At 34.1% G+C, this 11,415-nt stretch overlaps 1 non-coding gene across 1 annotated transcript; it reads left to right on the top strand.

Annotated features, from left to right (window-relative positions):
- Positions 1 to 10,624: 10,624 nt before the first annotated feature.
- LOC138398492 (U6 spliceosomal RNA) lies at positions 10,625 to 10,731 on the top strand. Its single transcript, XR_011235982.1, has one exon. It is a non-coding gene; the product is annotated as a U6 spliceosomal RNA (small nuclear RNA).
- The last annotated feature ends 684 nt before the right edge of the window (positions 10,732 to 11,415 follow it).

The raw sequence follows: 11,415 nt of genomic DNA, 5'->3' as shown, positions 1-11,415 counted from the left end.
ATCTTTTATCTGATAGCATCTCATCTCCACCCCACCTCCCTCGCAAGCTTCTCCCACTCACACCCTTCGGTCTGGGCCTTCCTACTTGAAGAAAAAAGCAGTCAACTTCAATAGACCATTCACTCATTGGTTCATTCACCAAATATCTATTACACCCATTCCACGTGAGCATGACTGACGCTGTTCCCACCCTGAGGTCTGAGCAGCCAGTCTGGCTGGGGATATAGAATAGCAAACAGGCCACTGTGTTAACTGTGATAAAGGGGTTGAAATGGACACTATGGTGCACATAGGAAGGCCATCTCGCAGAATCTTGGGGTAATTAGAGAAGGCTTTACTGGAGGAAGTGATTTTTAAAAGGAGAACTTGAAGAAAAAAAAAACCTCGAGGTTGGGAAAGAAGTGTATCAGGCAGGGTTGTGGCCTGTACTGAGACGAAGGGCCATGAGAAAGATGCTCGTCTGACGCTTCAGTCTGCTTGAGACAGGGAATAAAATAAATCCAGGAGGAATCATACTATCAGCCGGATTAAGATGAGGGCCAGAGAGGATTCTAGGAGGGTGGGACTGCATCTTAGCAGTAAGAATCTCAAAGACCTAAGGAGAGAGAGAATTTTAGATGAATCTTAAAGGATGAATAGTTTCAACCAGCAGAACTAGAGGGAAGGGCACCTCTGCAGGAGGAAAGGCTGCCTGGATTTGTGTTCAGTCCCACATTTTGTTCATTGCTCTCTTACTCATTCCTCAAGATGCATGTGAGTACTTTCTCTGCAAAGATGTCTCAGCCAGCAGAAGTAGAAATATGTGTTTCCTCTTTGAAAATAGTTGAAGCTATAAAGCTATTGCTCCATTCTTTTTTGTATTCTCCAGAATTTAGCATACTTCTGAGAACATACTAAGTGTTTAATGGTTTTGATGAGTCAGTTAGTTAATTAACTAGTGAACATACGGTGAAACAGTCTGGCACTATGGTTCTGATTGTAGTTCTGGAGTCACACTACTTGGATTCAAATTCTGGTTGTGCTACTTTCTATATATGTGACTTAGGATCAGTTAGTTCAAGCTCAGTTTTTTTATGTGTAAGATGGAGATAATAATAAAATCTCTTCTTGGTTTCTGGGAAGACTATGTGAGGTATTTAGCAGAGTTCCTGGCACAGAGTGAGCATGCAACAAATGTTATGTGTTGGGAGTGTTGATATTATAATATAATATCTTCTCTTTGCACATGGGTGACAACAATGTGGGAGAAATACACTAAAATTGAAAGTTGCATGAAAAAATCCTTCATGTATTTCTTGACTTAATCAAGAAGGGATGACAATGAGGATAGAAAAGTAGTCAAGCTTGTATAGCAGCTTCCTCTATTTGTTGACAACTCTGTTAGACAAGTCCACTGTTAGTTATGTTAGTTATGTTAGTTAGAAGGTAATGTTCTTGCCGGAATTTGTAATAAGATTGCCAGAAGTCTCAATCAAGGCTAGAAATCTTTTGCAAAATTGCAAAAAGAAAGAAAGATCAATCACTGGCATCCCCCTGTTCTCTTTTAAACTGCAGTCTCTGTCCTCCCTCCTTGTGTGTTCACATGTTCCTTCACACCACCCTAGATTGCTCACTCTGGAATTCCATTCCACTAGAACTGCTTTTCCCCTGGTTCCTCACATCTGCTGCCTTCCCTGCCCCACTTCTCTGAAAAAGCCAAGAGAAACCCCATTCTCCTATGTGGGCTCGTTCACTCAGAAGTAGTAAAGAGCAATGTAATTAAATTAAATATTTTGGTTATTCAGTCACTACACATTTATTTAAATATTTACAGACAGTCTCTATTTGTTCTGGGCGAAGGGATACTTAAATGAAGTTGAGAGCCTTACTCTAATAGATACTTCTATTTCAAAAGAGGTAGCAATGAATTTATGTTAAATAACATTTCAGACAGTGTGGGAGACAGACATTGGGAAGCTTCTAAAACTATAGATAATCATCTACCCCTCTTAAACCCAGGTGTGACCCTAGTAATAATGTCCAGATGTCATGACTATTTCTAACGATAGTTGAAATAACTGAAAGGGAAAGACAACTTGCAAATATATCAGTACAGTTATTATGTCATACAGTTATTACCTATCATATGTCTAACTCTTGGCATTTGTGTGATTTTTGGTATAGGTGCATAATATGGGAGTTAACAGCACAGTCTCAGGACTTGGACGTCTTTTGGTTCAAATCCCAGTTTTCACCCTTGTCAGCAATGTGACCTTAGTTCTCAAAGTTCAGTTTCTTTATCTGCACAATGATGTAGCAGGGGTAGTAAAGATTAAATAATTTTGTTTAAATGGTTCTCAATATGCACTCTTGTAGTATAATTCATAAATATGACATTGAAATTCGGAATTAACCTGTTGGTGCTTCTGCATCATGTGGATTCATATGCATTTCTAACATACATGCACACACTCAACACTCACACTTTCCAAGTGCCAAAACCAATAAAGACAGTATCCCACAGGCCTGTGCATCCTACTCTCACATTTATGTGTGTTTACAGCATCTCACTCCAATAAGACATCTATGTTTTATTCTTTTCCTTCTTTCTGAATGTAGAGAAACATCAGCATATTCAATATTTGCTGCCTTCTGGTGCTAATATCAAAGTCTAATGTTACTCAAGAAAATTGCTACAGAGTGGAAGGTTGAAATAACAGTTATCTACAATCCATTTAGGAAGAAACATGAGGATACCCAGAGGTTTCTTTTGAAAATGGAAATTTATCACTGACCCATCACCTCTCTCTTTTAAATAGCTAGGGTCATCTGGGTGTCTAGGGTGATGGAGAAAAAAGAATATACAATAGCTGTGAGATTTTTTTCATCAGTCATTTAGCTGTTCTATTAGTATTTTCATCTTTCTTTGAGTTAATGAGAATTTGCTTCTCTTTATTCTTTAGTGCAGAAAGCCATATTTTATTGTTTCTAGCTACCACACTGAACAAAAACTTGTTGACCATAGAAACAAAAATGTTAATATAACTTTGCCAAGTGATATTTAAATAGTGGATTCAAGGAGAAAATCACATGAACAATTCTTTTGGCATTTTGCAGTCTGAACAAGCCAATTGACTCAATTTTTTACTTTTCCACTGTACCTAATGACACCATGTTGACATTTCTTGGTATTAGAATTGGTTACAGCTAAATGAAATGCACAAAAAAACTTCTCATGCATTTTCTAAACCAATTTTGGAAACTTAAGATGGACAAATAGATTTATGTATATGTAGGAGCAGAAAATTTGATAAAGAGGTGGTTTATTTTAATTCAAACTGCATAATTGGCTTAGAACTGTACACATATGTCCCCATTCTGTAGCCATTAAGTGTGCTTAAAAAATCCCATCGAAAAGAAAGGGAGTTTTGCATGTGCAGGGCCTTGGTGTGTAGTGATAGTTTTCTTTAAAGCACATTTGAATCTCAGGAAGTCACCATCGTGTTGGAAAGTAAATGTATGAAAAGCTAAAATTATGCTCCACTATGTGTGAAGGTAACCAGTTTTCTATTACCTGAGGTTTTTCCTTGTAACTATCCTTATGCAAGAGAGCTTGTAAATAATGAAGTAAATTTCTAAAGTATTGTAAATTTGCTATCGTTTATGATCTGTTTTCAAATTTCAGCTTTGAGCATCTTTGGTGAACATTAACCGTTCAATAACAGATATCTAAAATTATTCTTTAGTCCTTTACTTTAGTGAGCTATATTGTTTGGATTCTCAAATATTATATGAATACCTACACATACATATATAGTTATGGTTATAATCTATTATTGTTTTAGTCTTTCTAAATTGTTTTATGTTTTCTTCAACATTTCCTTGAATAAAATATTTTTAGAAAGGGATATGTGCATAATTTTTATTGGAAACTGAAAATCCAATATAAACATATTACATAATTACATCTTATTATGTGAAATGAACTAATAAAGGTACAATGGATAGATAAATTTTAATAGATATTCTTTTGGTATATAATAATGTAGTTACCACATGGGGTAATTACAGATTCCATTATTTCAAAAAGTAATATGATATGCTTAAGATTGGTAAAAATAACATGAATAGTAAAATGCTAATAAAAATATATTTCCGTAATGAAACTAACTTCCTATACTACTTTTCTTTAAAATGTTTTAAAATCCACATAGTTGTGTTCTTACGTTTTATATCAAGGATGTCTTTAGATATTTTACGTGAATTCCAGGATGCTGATATCCTTCAAAATGAAATCTTAAATTTTTGTTGTTTTATAATATAGAGATACAAGATAAAAACAGGTTAAGTGATTCACACAGAATATTGTGAAACTGGACAAGTTTCTTTGGCTTTTCTGTCTTCAAAATTCCATGAAAGGAATTGAAAGTGACTAAGACACATATCTATACCTTAACAGTGCTTTTTTAATGTAACAAAGCCAGATCATTTTTTCTCATTGTTTTAATGTGATTCTAGACTTTTATAAGTTTAGTTGTTATACCTACTTCACAGAATATTGATAAGATATATCAGTATATTATGAAATAATGATCTAATATGATATATATTAGAGTATTTTATCAATATATGTATATACACAGAGAATATATACAGGGAATTTTTCAGATGGATAAAAATCATAAAGTTTATGAAATAGTTATATGAAGTCTTCATGGTATAATAGAAAGGACCGTCAATTAAAAATCAGAAGAATTTTGAACTCTTAGGCAAGCCATTTAGCCTATTAACCTTTAGTTTTTTTCATTTATACAATGTGACCCTATAGGAAAACACAAAGGAAATGGGCATAGAATTGCTGAGAGATACACACACATTAAATTTACATATATTTAGAAGTAGCTTTTAAAATCCTATTTACTTTTAAGATTATATACAAATCTTTTTAATTTTTCTTGCCAATTAAAATGTCTTGATCTCTTTTGCATGCTTCATATTTGTGGTTTTGATTCAGTAATTTAAAAGAGATGAGAACTTACATACAAAAGACACATTGAAGTTACCTTACCACAATGATTGAATAACACTGGTAAATAACTTAGCACTATTGTCCTTTCTTTGACTTGGGTGGAAAATAGATAAGAACTAGCAAAGAAGATTCTTCCACCCCTTTCTGAAGTCCCTTCAACTTCTGTGATAATTCGTTTAATGATTTTGGAGAACATTGATTTGAAATGATCCATACCCTTAATATAAGCACTGGACCCTGGGGTAGGTTTGGTTCGTTATAACATTATGTGCAGCATGCCTAAAAAAGGCAAACTTCCAATTTAAGAAAAATATGATATGAAAATAAATGGTAGAGTCCCAGAAATATATCTTTATGCTTTCATTGTCCATAAATTATTACTAAAATGCCAAGCATCTAACAATGGTATGCATTGCTCCAATGCCCTGGAAAATTGAAAGCACAGAATACAAAACAATATAAACAGATTTGATATATTTAATAATCTTACATGTAACTTTAACTTTTCAAGCAATAGAGCAGCACTGAGTCCCATTCATATTAACATATTTTGTATGTCAGACACCTAAAGAAAGCCAAAAATTTAATATTTGCTCATTCTAAAAATACATTTTTTCTTTTTAAATAAAAAAATGGTATAACAAAGTTAATAATTGTCATTTTCATCTATCATTTATGTTTTTTGCTTTGTGTTTCTTCTTGTGAATTTTTAACACTTAAATTTGGAGACTCTTTGTTGGTGTGGTGGAGACTTCGAACATATACCTAATTAAAAAAAATAAATAAAAATCAGCAACACCCATGAAGCATTGTCACCAAACAATAAACAACGCTTCTCTCTAAAATATCACTTAAAGATGAATACATTTCCGGAGTTGAAAGGTGGCGGCGCACCTGCGGCACAAACCTTAAATGAAAAATAAAGACAACTGGGTTGTAGGGTGCCTTTCCCTCCTCAAAATAAAATTCTTTACAACATACTAGACAAATGGCACAAAAGTGAAAGGGCAGTGATGCAGATTGGATAGGCTTACAGCGTAATTGAATTAAGGTTCGTGCGCCACATATGACCACAAAGCAGGCCTATGGCTCCAGCCCGCTGAATGGAGGTGGCTGGCCTGTCAATAAAGACCCTTTAAACTGGTTAAATGCATCATAATCGTGTGCAGAGAGCTTTCTAGCTAACAGGTGGCTGAGTAAACCTCAGCTGGTGCCACACAGGGCTGTCGCATTGACCTTCTTTAGGATAATTTCAGCCCTCTTTTTGAAAAAAATTGTTACTGTACTTGCTGTGGTGGAAACAATTTAGGGATGAATAATTTCTTTTGGTCCCTAGAGGCACCGGTGGCTCTCTCTCCCCCTCTCCCTTTTTTTCTTGTACTCTCACTCTCTCCCCCTCTTTTTCTCAGTCTTGCGACTGAATTTACATAAAGGAACAGTGACAACAGCAAGCTGAAAGGCATAGCTGGTGGGAGGATTAAGTATATCATTGAAAGGAATTATGTTGTAAATGACTGGGAGGGGTAGGGGCTTCTGTTCCTTGGTCCCATCTGGTCCTTAAAGAATACCTTGTTGTAATTACCCCCAGATGGTTTGTGCTACACTGGGGTCTGGACAGCCAGGTGCCACTGTGCCCTGCTGGGTGTGATATTCATTGCTACATGCAGTGACAAAAATGGACTTTATTGAAACCTAATTTCTTCCAGGGTATTACACAAATATGAAATGAACCTAGCTCATCGACTAAGAGCTTTGTTTGTTTCCAAGCCGAAACAGTCTCACCTAAGATAAGGCCGCCTGGTTATTTCACTTTTAACAACTATCCTAAAAGGAAGAAGCAAAAATAGTTTGCAATGTGTTTTGGATTTAATTCAGTATTTTTAAATAATGAAAGTAGTTTTTATGTTTTGCTGTTAGGTAGTTTGAAAATAATATCTCCCTAAGCTTTTCAAGATCATGTTTTGAGCATTTTAGTATTGAAATTGACAAGTAGCAATGTGAATTATAGTATATCCAGGCCATAAACACATTATTGAGTGGATACTTATATAACTCAAAATTTAATCATACATTATTCACTATAAAATATACCTCAGCAGCTAATTTAAAAAAACAACTTTGAACATTTTGGGTTGTATTTTAGCAATGATGTTAATATAGAAAAATAAGCAACTGAAAAATAAATATTAAATAAGTTAGCTATTTGATGTGTACAAAGGCAAAAGTTCATAAAATTGTTTACATTAACCTTCTATCAGAAATTTTTGCTATTAATTTTAATATATTTAATATTATTAAAAGCTGTAATAATCTGAAAATAAAGGTAAAGATTTATAATTACATGTTTCAATTATATTCAGTTTATTTTATTCTATTATACTTACAATAAGACTAATGATTCCTCTGTGAGAAATGGCACAACAGAATATCTTTTAGGTCTTACAATTTAAAAAACAAAATGTTCTTCCATTCCACATCATCCTTGTTATACTTTTGCATATATTAAAATTTTAGCAAAGTTACTCAAATTTATTACTTTAAATTATGAAATTTTTAATGTGGAATTTGAAACATTTTAATACGCAAATCAAACTTAGAAATTAAAATGAAGAGCAGAAAATGAAAATCTGATACTCCTTTTGTCTTCCCCCAGCAGTTATAGTTATAAACTTTTACATGGTATAAAAAAAAATAAACAGGGCTAATTTTAATGAGAATATTTTCCTTTAATATTTGAGCAACATGTGTTAAACTATGAATGTGGTGACTAAAATAAAACATAATAAAAATGCTTCTTGATGCACATTTAAGAGGGAGTTATATATACAGGCTAATCAAATGGGGGAAATGGTTTTAAAGACTGGCAAGGAATGTGTTAGGAGCAATTATTGCAACACTGAACTTTGTCAACTGAGAAGAATGGGTTTTAGGTACTTTGTGAATAAAATTTCAAGGTAATAATCTTTCTGTCTGTAAACATATTCCCAGTATTCTGTCCAAACTTTACTGTATTTTTGAGGTAAAGCTATTTTATTAGTATCCACGATGCACATACAATACCCAGGAAGGCAGTGAGGGAGGTGAAAGAATTCTGGAGGAGCAACCAGACCTGAGCTCTAGATCCAGCCTGGTGCTCACAGCTCCATGATCTTGGGACATACTTTAAACTTCATTAAACTTCAGTTTCCACACCTGTAATATGATTACAAAAGAGCTTGGTTACAAGATCAGATTTCTGTTTTTAGAAATATATGTGTTTGATGTTCTTGTGAAAGATACAGGAAAGAGCATGAGACTACAGCAGTCCAAGCATTCATGATTAGGGTTTAAATGACAGGTTATATAGAATGCAGAAGAGAAGAGAGGAAGACTTTTAAGTGTAGGGAGAAACAGAAATGGGAATCGGTAGTGTTAATTATTACTTAAATAGAATTTTTAGGTATTCTATTAATTTTTTTTTCCACATTTGAAGCATTTTGGAGCACTTCTCTAACTATTGTGTTAGGATGTGTTTAAAAACTAAGAGATTTCCGTTGTAATTCTCCCACTTCTTTCTCTATTTCGTTCTCTCCATTAAGCCAGGCATTTCCATGGAACTTGTCTCCTTCATACTTAATCACTTGGGAAAGGGAATTAAGAAGATCAGCACAGAAGCATAAGAAATACCTATACTTTCTTTCCTGATATACTTAACATTCACATTTCAGGATAGTCTGGTTTAAGTTTTGCACAATTAGTTGCACAAAATAATGTTTTTTGGTCTTTATGTTAAGACATTACCAACTTACTCTTCAATAACTTAGTACAGGCTATGATTTATTTAAGATCGTACATTTATTGAGTGATGTCAATGTATTGGGAATTTCACCATGATATTCTACACAAACACACACACATACACTCATACACACACAGAGAGACATTTAACAGGTTTGTTGTATTTAGCAAATGAAAACTGCAGTTTATGATACTTGGAAAGGTAATAATAATTTTTTTTTGCAAGTCTTCTATTAGAGTTTCAAAAGCATCAGCTTTCAGCAAGACATTATATGATATTATTCTTAGATGAAATTAATAGATTTTGGAATTAGGGTCTTTAAGATTCCCAACTCAAACTTTTTATGTCTTACAATGATTTCTTATATGTTAACAGAATTTTTTAACACAATTTTAATGATAGAAAGTGCCTTATCTTTACAAAGCAACTAATTTCAATGTGGGGGTGCTCTGAGTATTTTTAAAAATTGTCCCCATTTTAAGTTGAAATATGCCCTTTTGTAGTCCAGTTCTTGCTAAGAACAATTCTGTATTGCCATCTGAAGAAACACCATTGCTAGCCAATTGGATCTCACATGCATTTTTTTTTATTCCAGCCCCTTTTAGACTACTAGGACTCTGGTCTTGATGTGCCTTCTTAGTTTTTTTTCCCCCCGCCAGGATGTTCTCTTCCTGCTCTAAAACCAAGGAATCTGCTTCCCACATCAAGATTCCTTCAGATCAGAGATTATTTCTTATTCATTAGTGCATTTCTAATGCCTAACAAAGTGTTTGCCATCTGATACACATGCAACTATTTATTGAATAAATAAGCATCTATTATTCATGTGATGTTTATTGAGTATTTTCTATGTGCAAATAGAGAATTCATGCACAGTTATGATATCATCTCAAGTAATTTTAAAATAATTCATTGAGGGCTAAAGTGGGATTAGTGCTGTAGAAAAGGTTGAAACAAAGTCCAACAGAGCTTTAGAGCATGAAGAGATTACGTCCAGTAAGTTTTCTTGGCAAAGCTTTACATTTTTTCTTTGCACGGTAACTGAATCACAAGTTTTTAAGGGGTATAAAATCAGAAATCTTATCATGAAAAAAATACATTTCCTTCCATATTTGAGTTCCATTTTCTTAAGAATAATTGGATAATAACATCAAATGATTTACATAGGCTTCTGGAAAAATTATACATTTAGTAATATAGCACATCTCACTTGCTACACAAATCATGTGAGGAGGGGAATGAGACAGGTTGGTGTGGAGAAATACCACTTCACAAGTGCTTTTCTGGATTAAAATGTGAATTTTAGACTTCAACTTTGCCTTCTCTGGATCCTTTGCTGAAATAAAAGATTTTCTAAAATGTCACAAGTTTTCTTATAAGTTTGGAATAGAAGATTGTAAGACATGAGAACCACAACACAGACACAAATTCCCCCACGATCTATAATGCTGTAATGCCTACTCAAACATCCTGGTGTGCTGGAAAAAAAAGGAAAACCTTGTTTAGATATTTGCCATTGCCTTCTAAATGGTCTTTCTCTTTTAGATTTTATCCTCTTCCAGGCCTCCTTTTCTTTCCTGGAATTATTTTTCTAAAATACAAATTTTAATTGTCTATTCTGTTCTTGTCCATAAATTCAAGCTCTTCAATACAGTCTATAAAGCCCTTTAGCATCTGACCTCTTTCTATCTCTTTAACCTCTTCTCCTTCAGTGCCCTCCTTGTCCAAGTCTTCAGGAGCATGGAAAACAGTATTGTTACACCATCTTGCCTTTGTATAGGAGCTTTCTCCATTTTAAATCTGATAAGCTCTTATTCTTCCCTTAAAAATCAGCCAAAGTGGTCTCTTTGGAAGCACATATACTAAAATTAGGACAATAGAGAGACAATTAACATGGCCCCTGAGCAAGGATGGCATGCAAATTCATGAAGAACTCTATATTTTTATACTGTATGATTCCACTTCTATGGGATCACCTAAAGTAGTCAAATTCATAGAGACAGATATTAGAATGGTGGTGGCTGCCAGGCGCTGGGGGAGAGAGGAATGGGGGGCTATTGTTTAATAGGTTCAGAGTTTCAGTTTTGCAAGATGAAAAGAGTTTTGTGGGGTTGTATTGATAGCACAACAATGTAAATGTACTTAGTACCACTGAATTGTACACCTAAAAATGGTCAAGATGGTGAATTTCATTTTATGCGTATTTTACCACAATTTTAACAGAACAGTGAAAATTCCATGGTCCCTTTTCTCTGTACCAATCCACATCCCCAGAGGGAGTTAGGCACTTTCATTATTTAATCAGTTGTCTGAAATAACTGTACCATAAGTGATTGTCAAGGACTATAACCTTGAACTCACTGCTGGTTAATACTCATCAAATACTTGGTTGGACAACATAAATTTTCAAAGGACTGCCCGAGTGAAATATAGCTCATGTGTTCCTATAGATACAAAAAAAAATCTATCCTCAGAATAAGCTGCACAAGCAGAAATTTACACATCTGGACCATATGGTACGTTCTCTTGTAAAACTGCTTTTATTGAATGTAATTTGGCATTATGTCATCATTGGCCCAGCCACTCTAAGAAAAAGCACAATGAAATCCATTTGATGTGCTAATGTTGT

This window comes from Eulemur rufifrons, chromosome 17 (assembly GCF_041146395.1).
Source record: "Eulemur rufifrons isolate Redbay chromosome 17, OSU_ERuf_1, whole genome shotgun sequence".
Classification (NCBI taxonomy): Eukaryota; Metazoa; Chordata; class Mammalia; order Primates; family Lemuridae; genus Eulemur; species Eulemur rufifrons.
The sequence above is the reverse complement of the archived record's forward strand: the minus strand, read 5'-3'. Positions and strand labels throughout refer to the sequence as shown.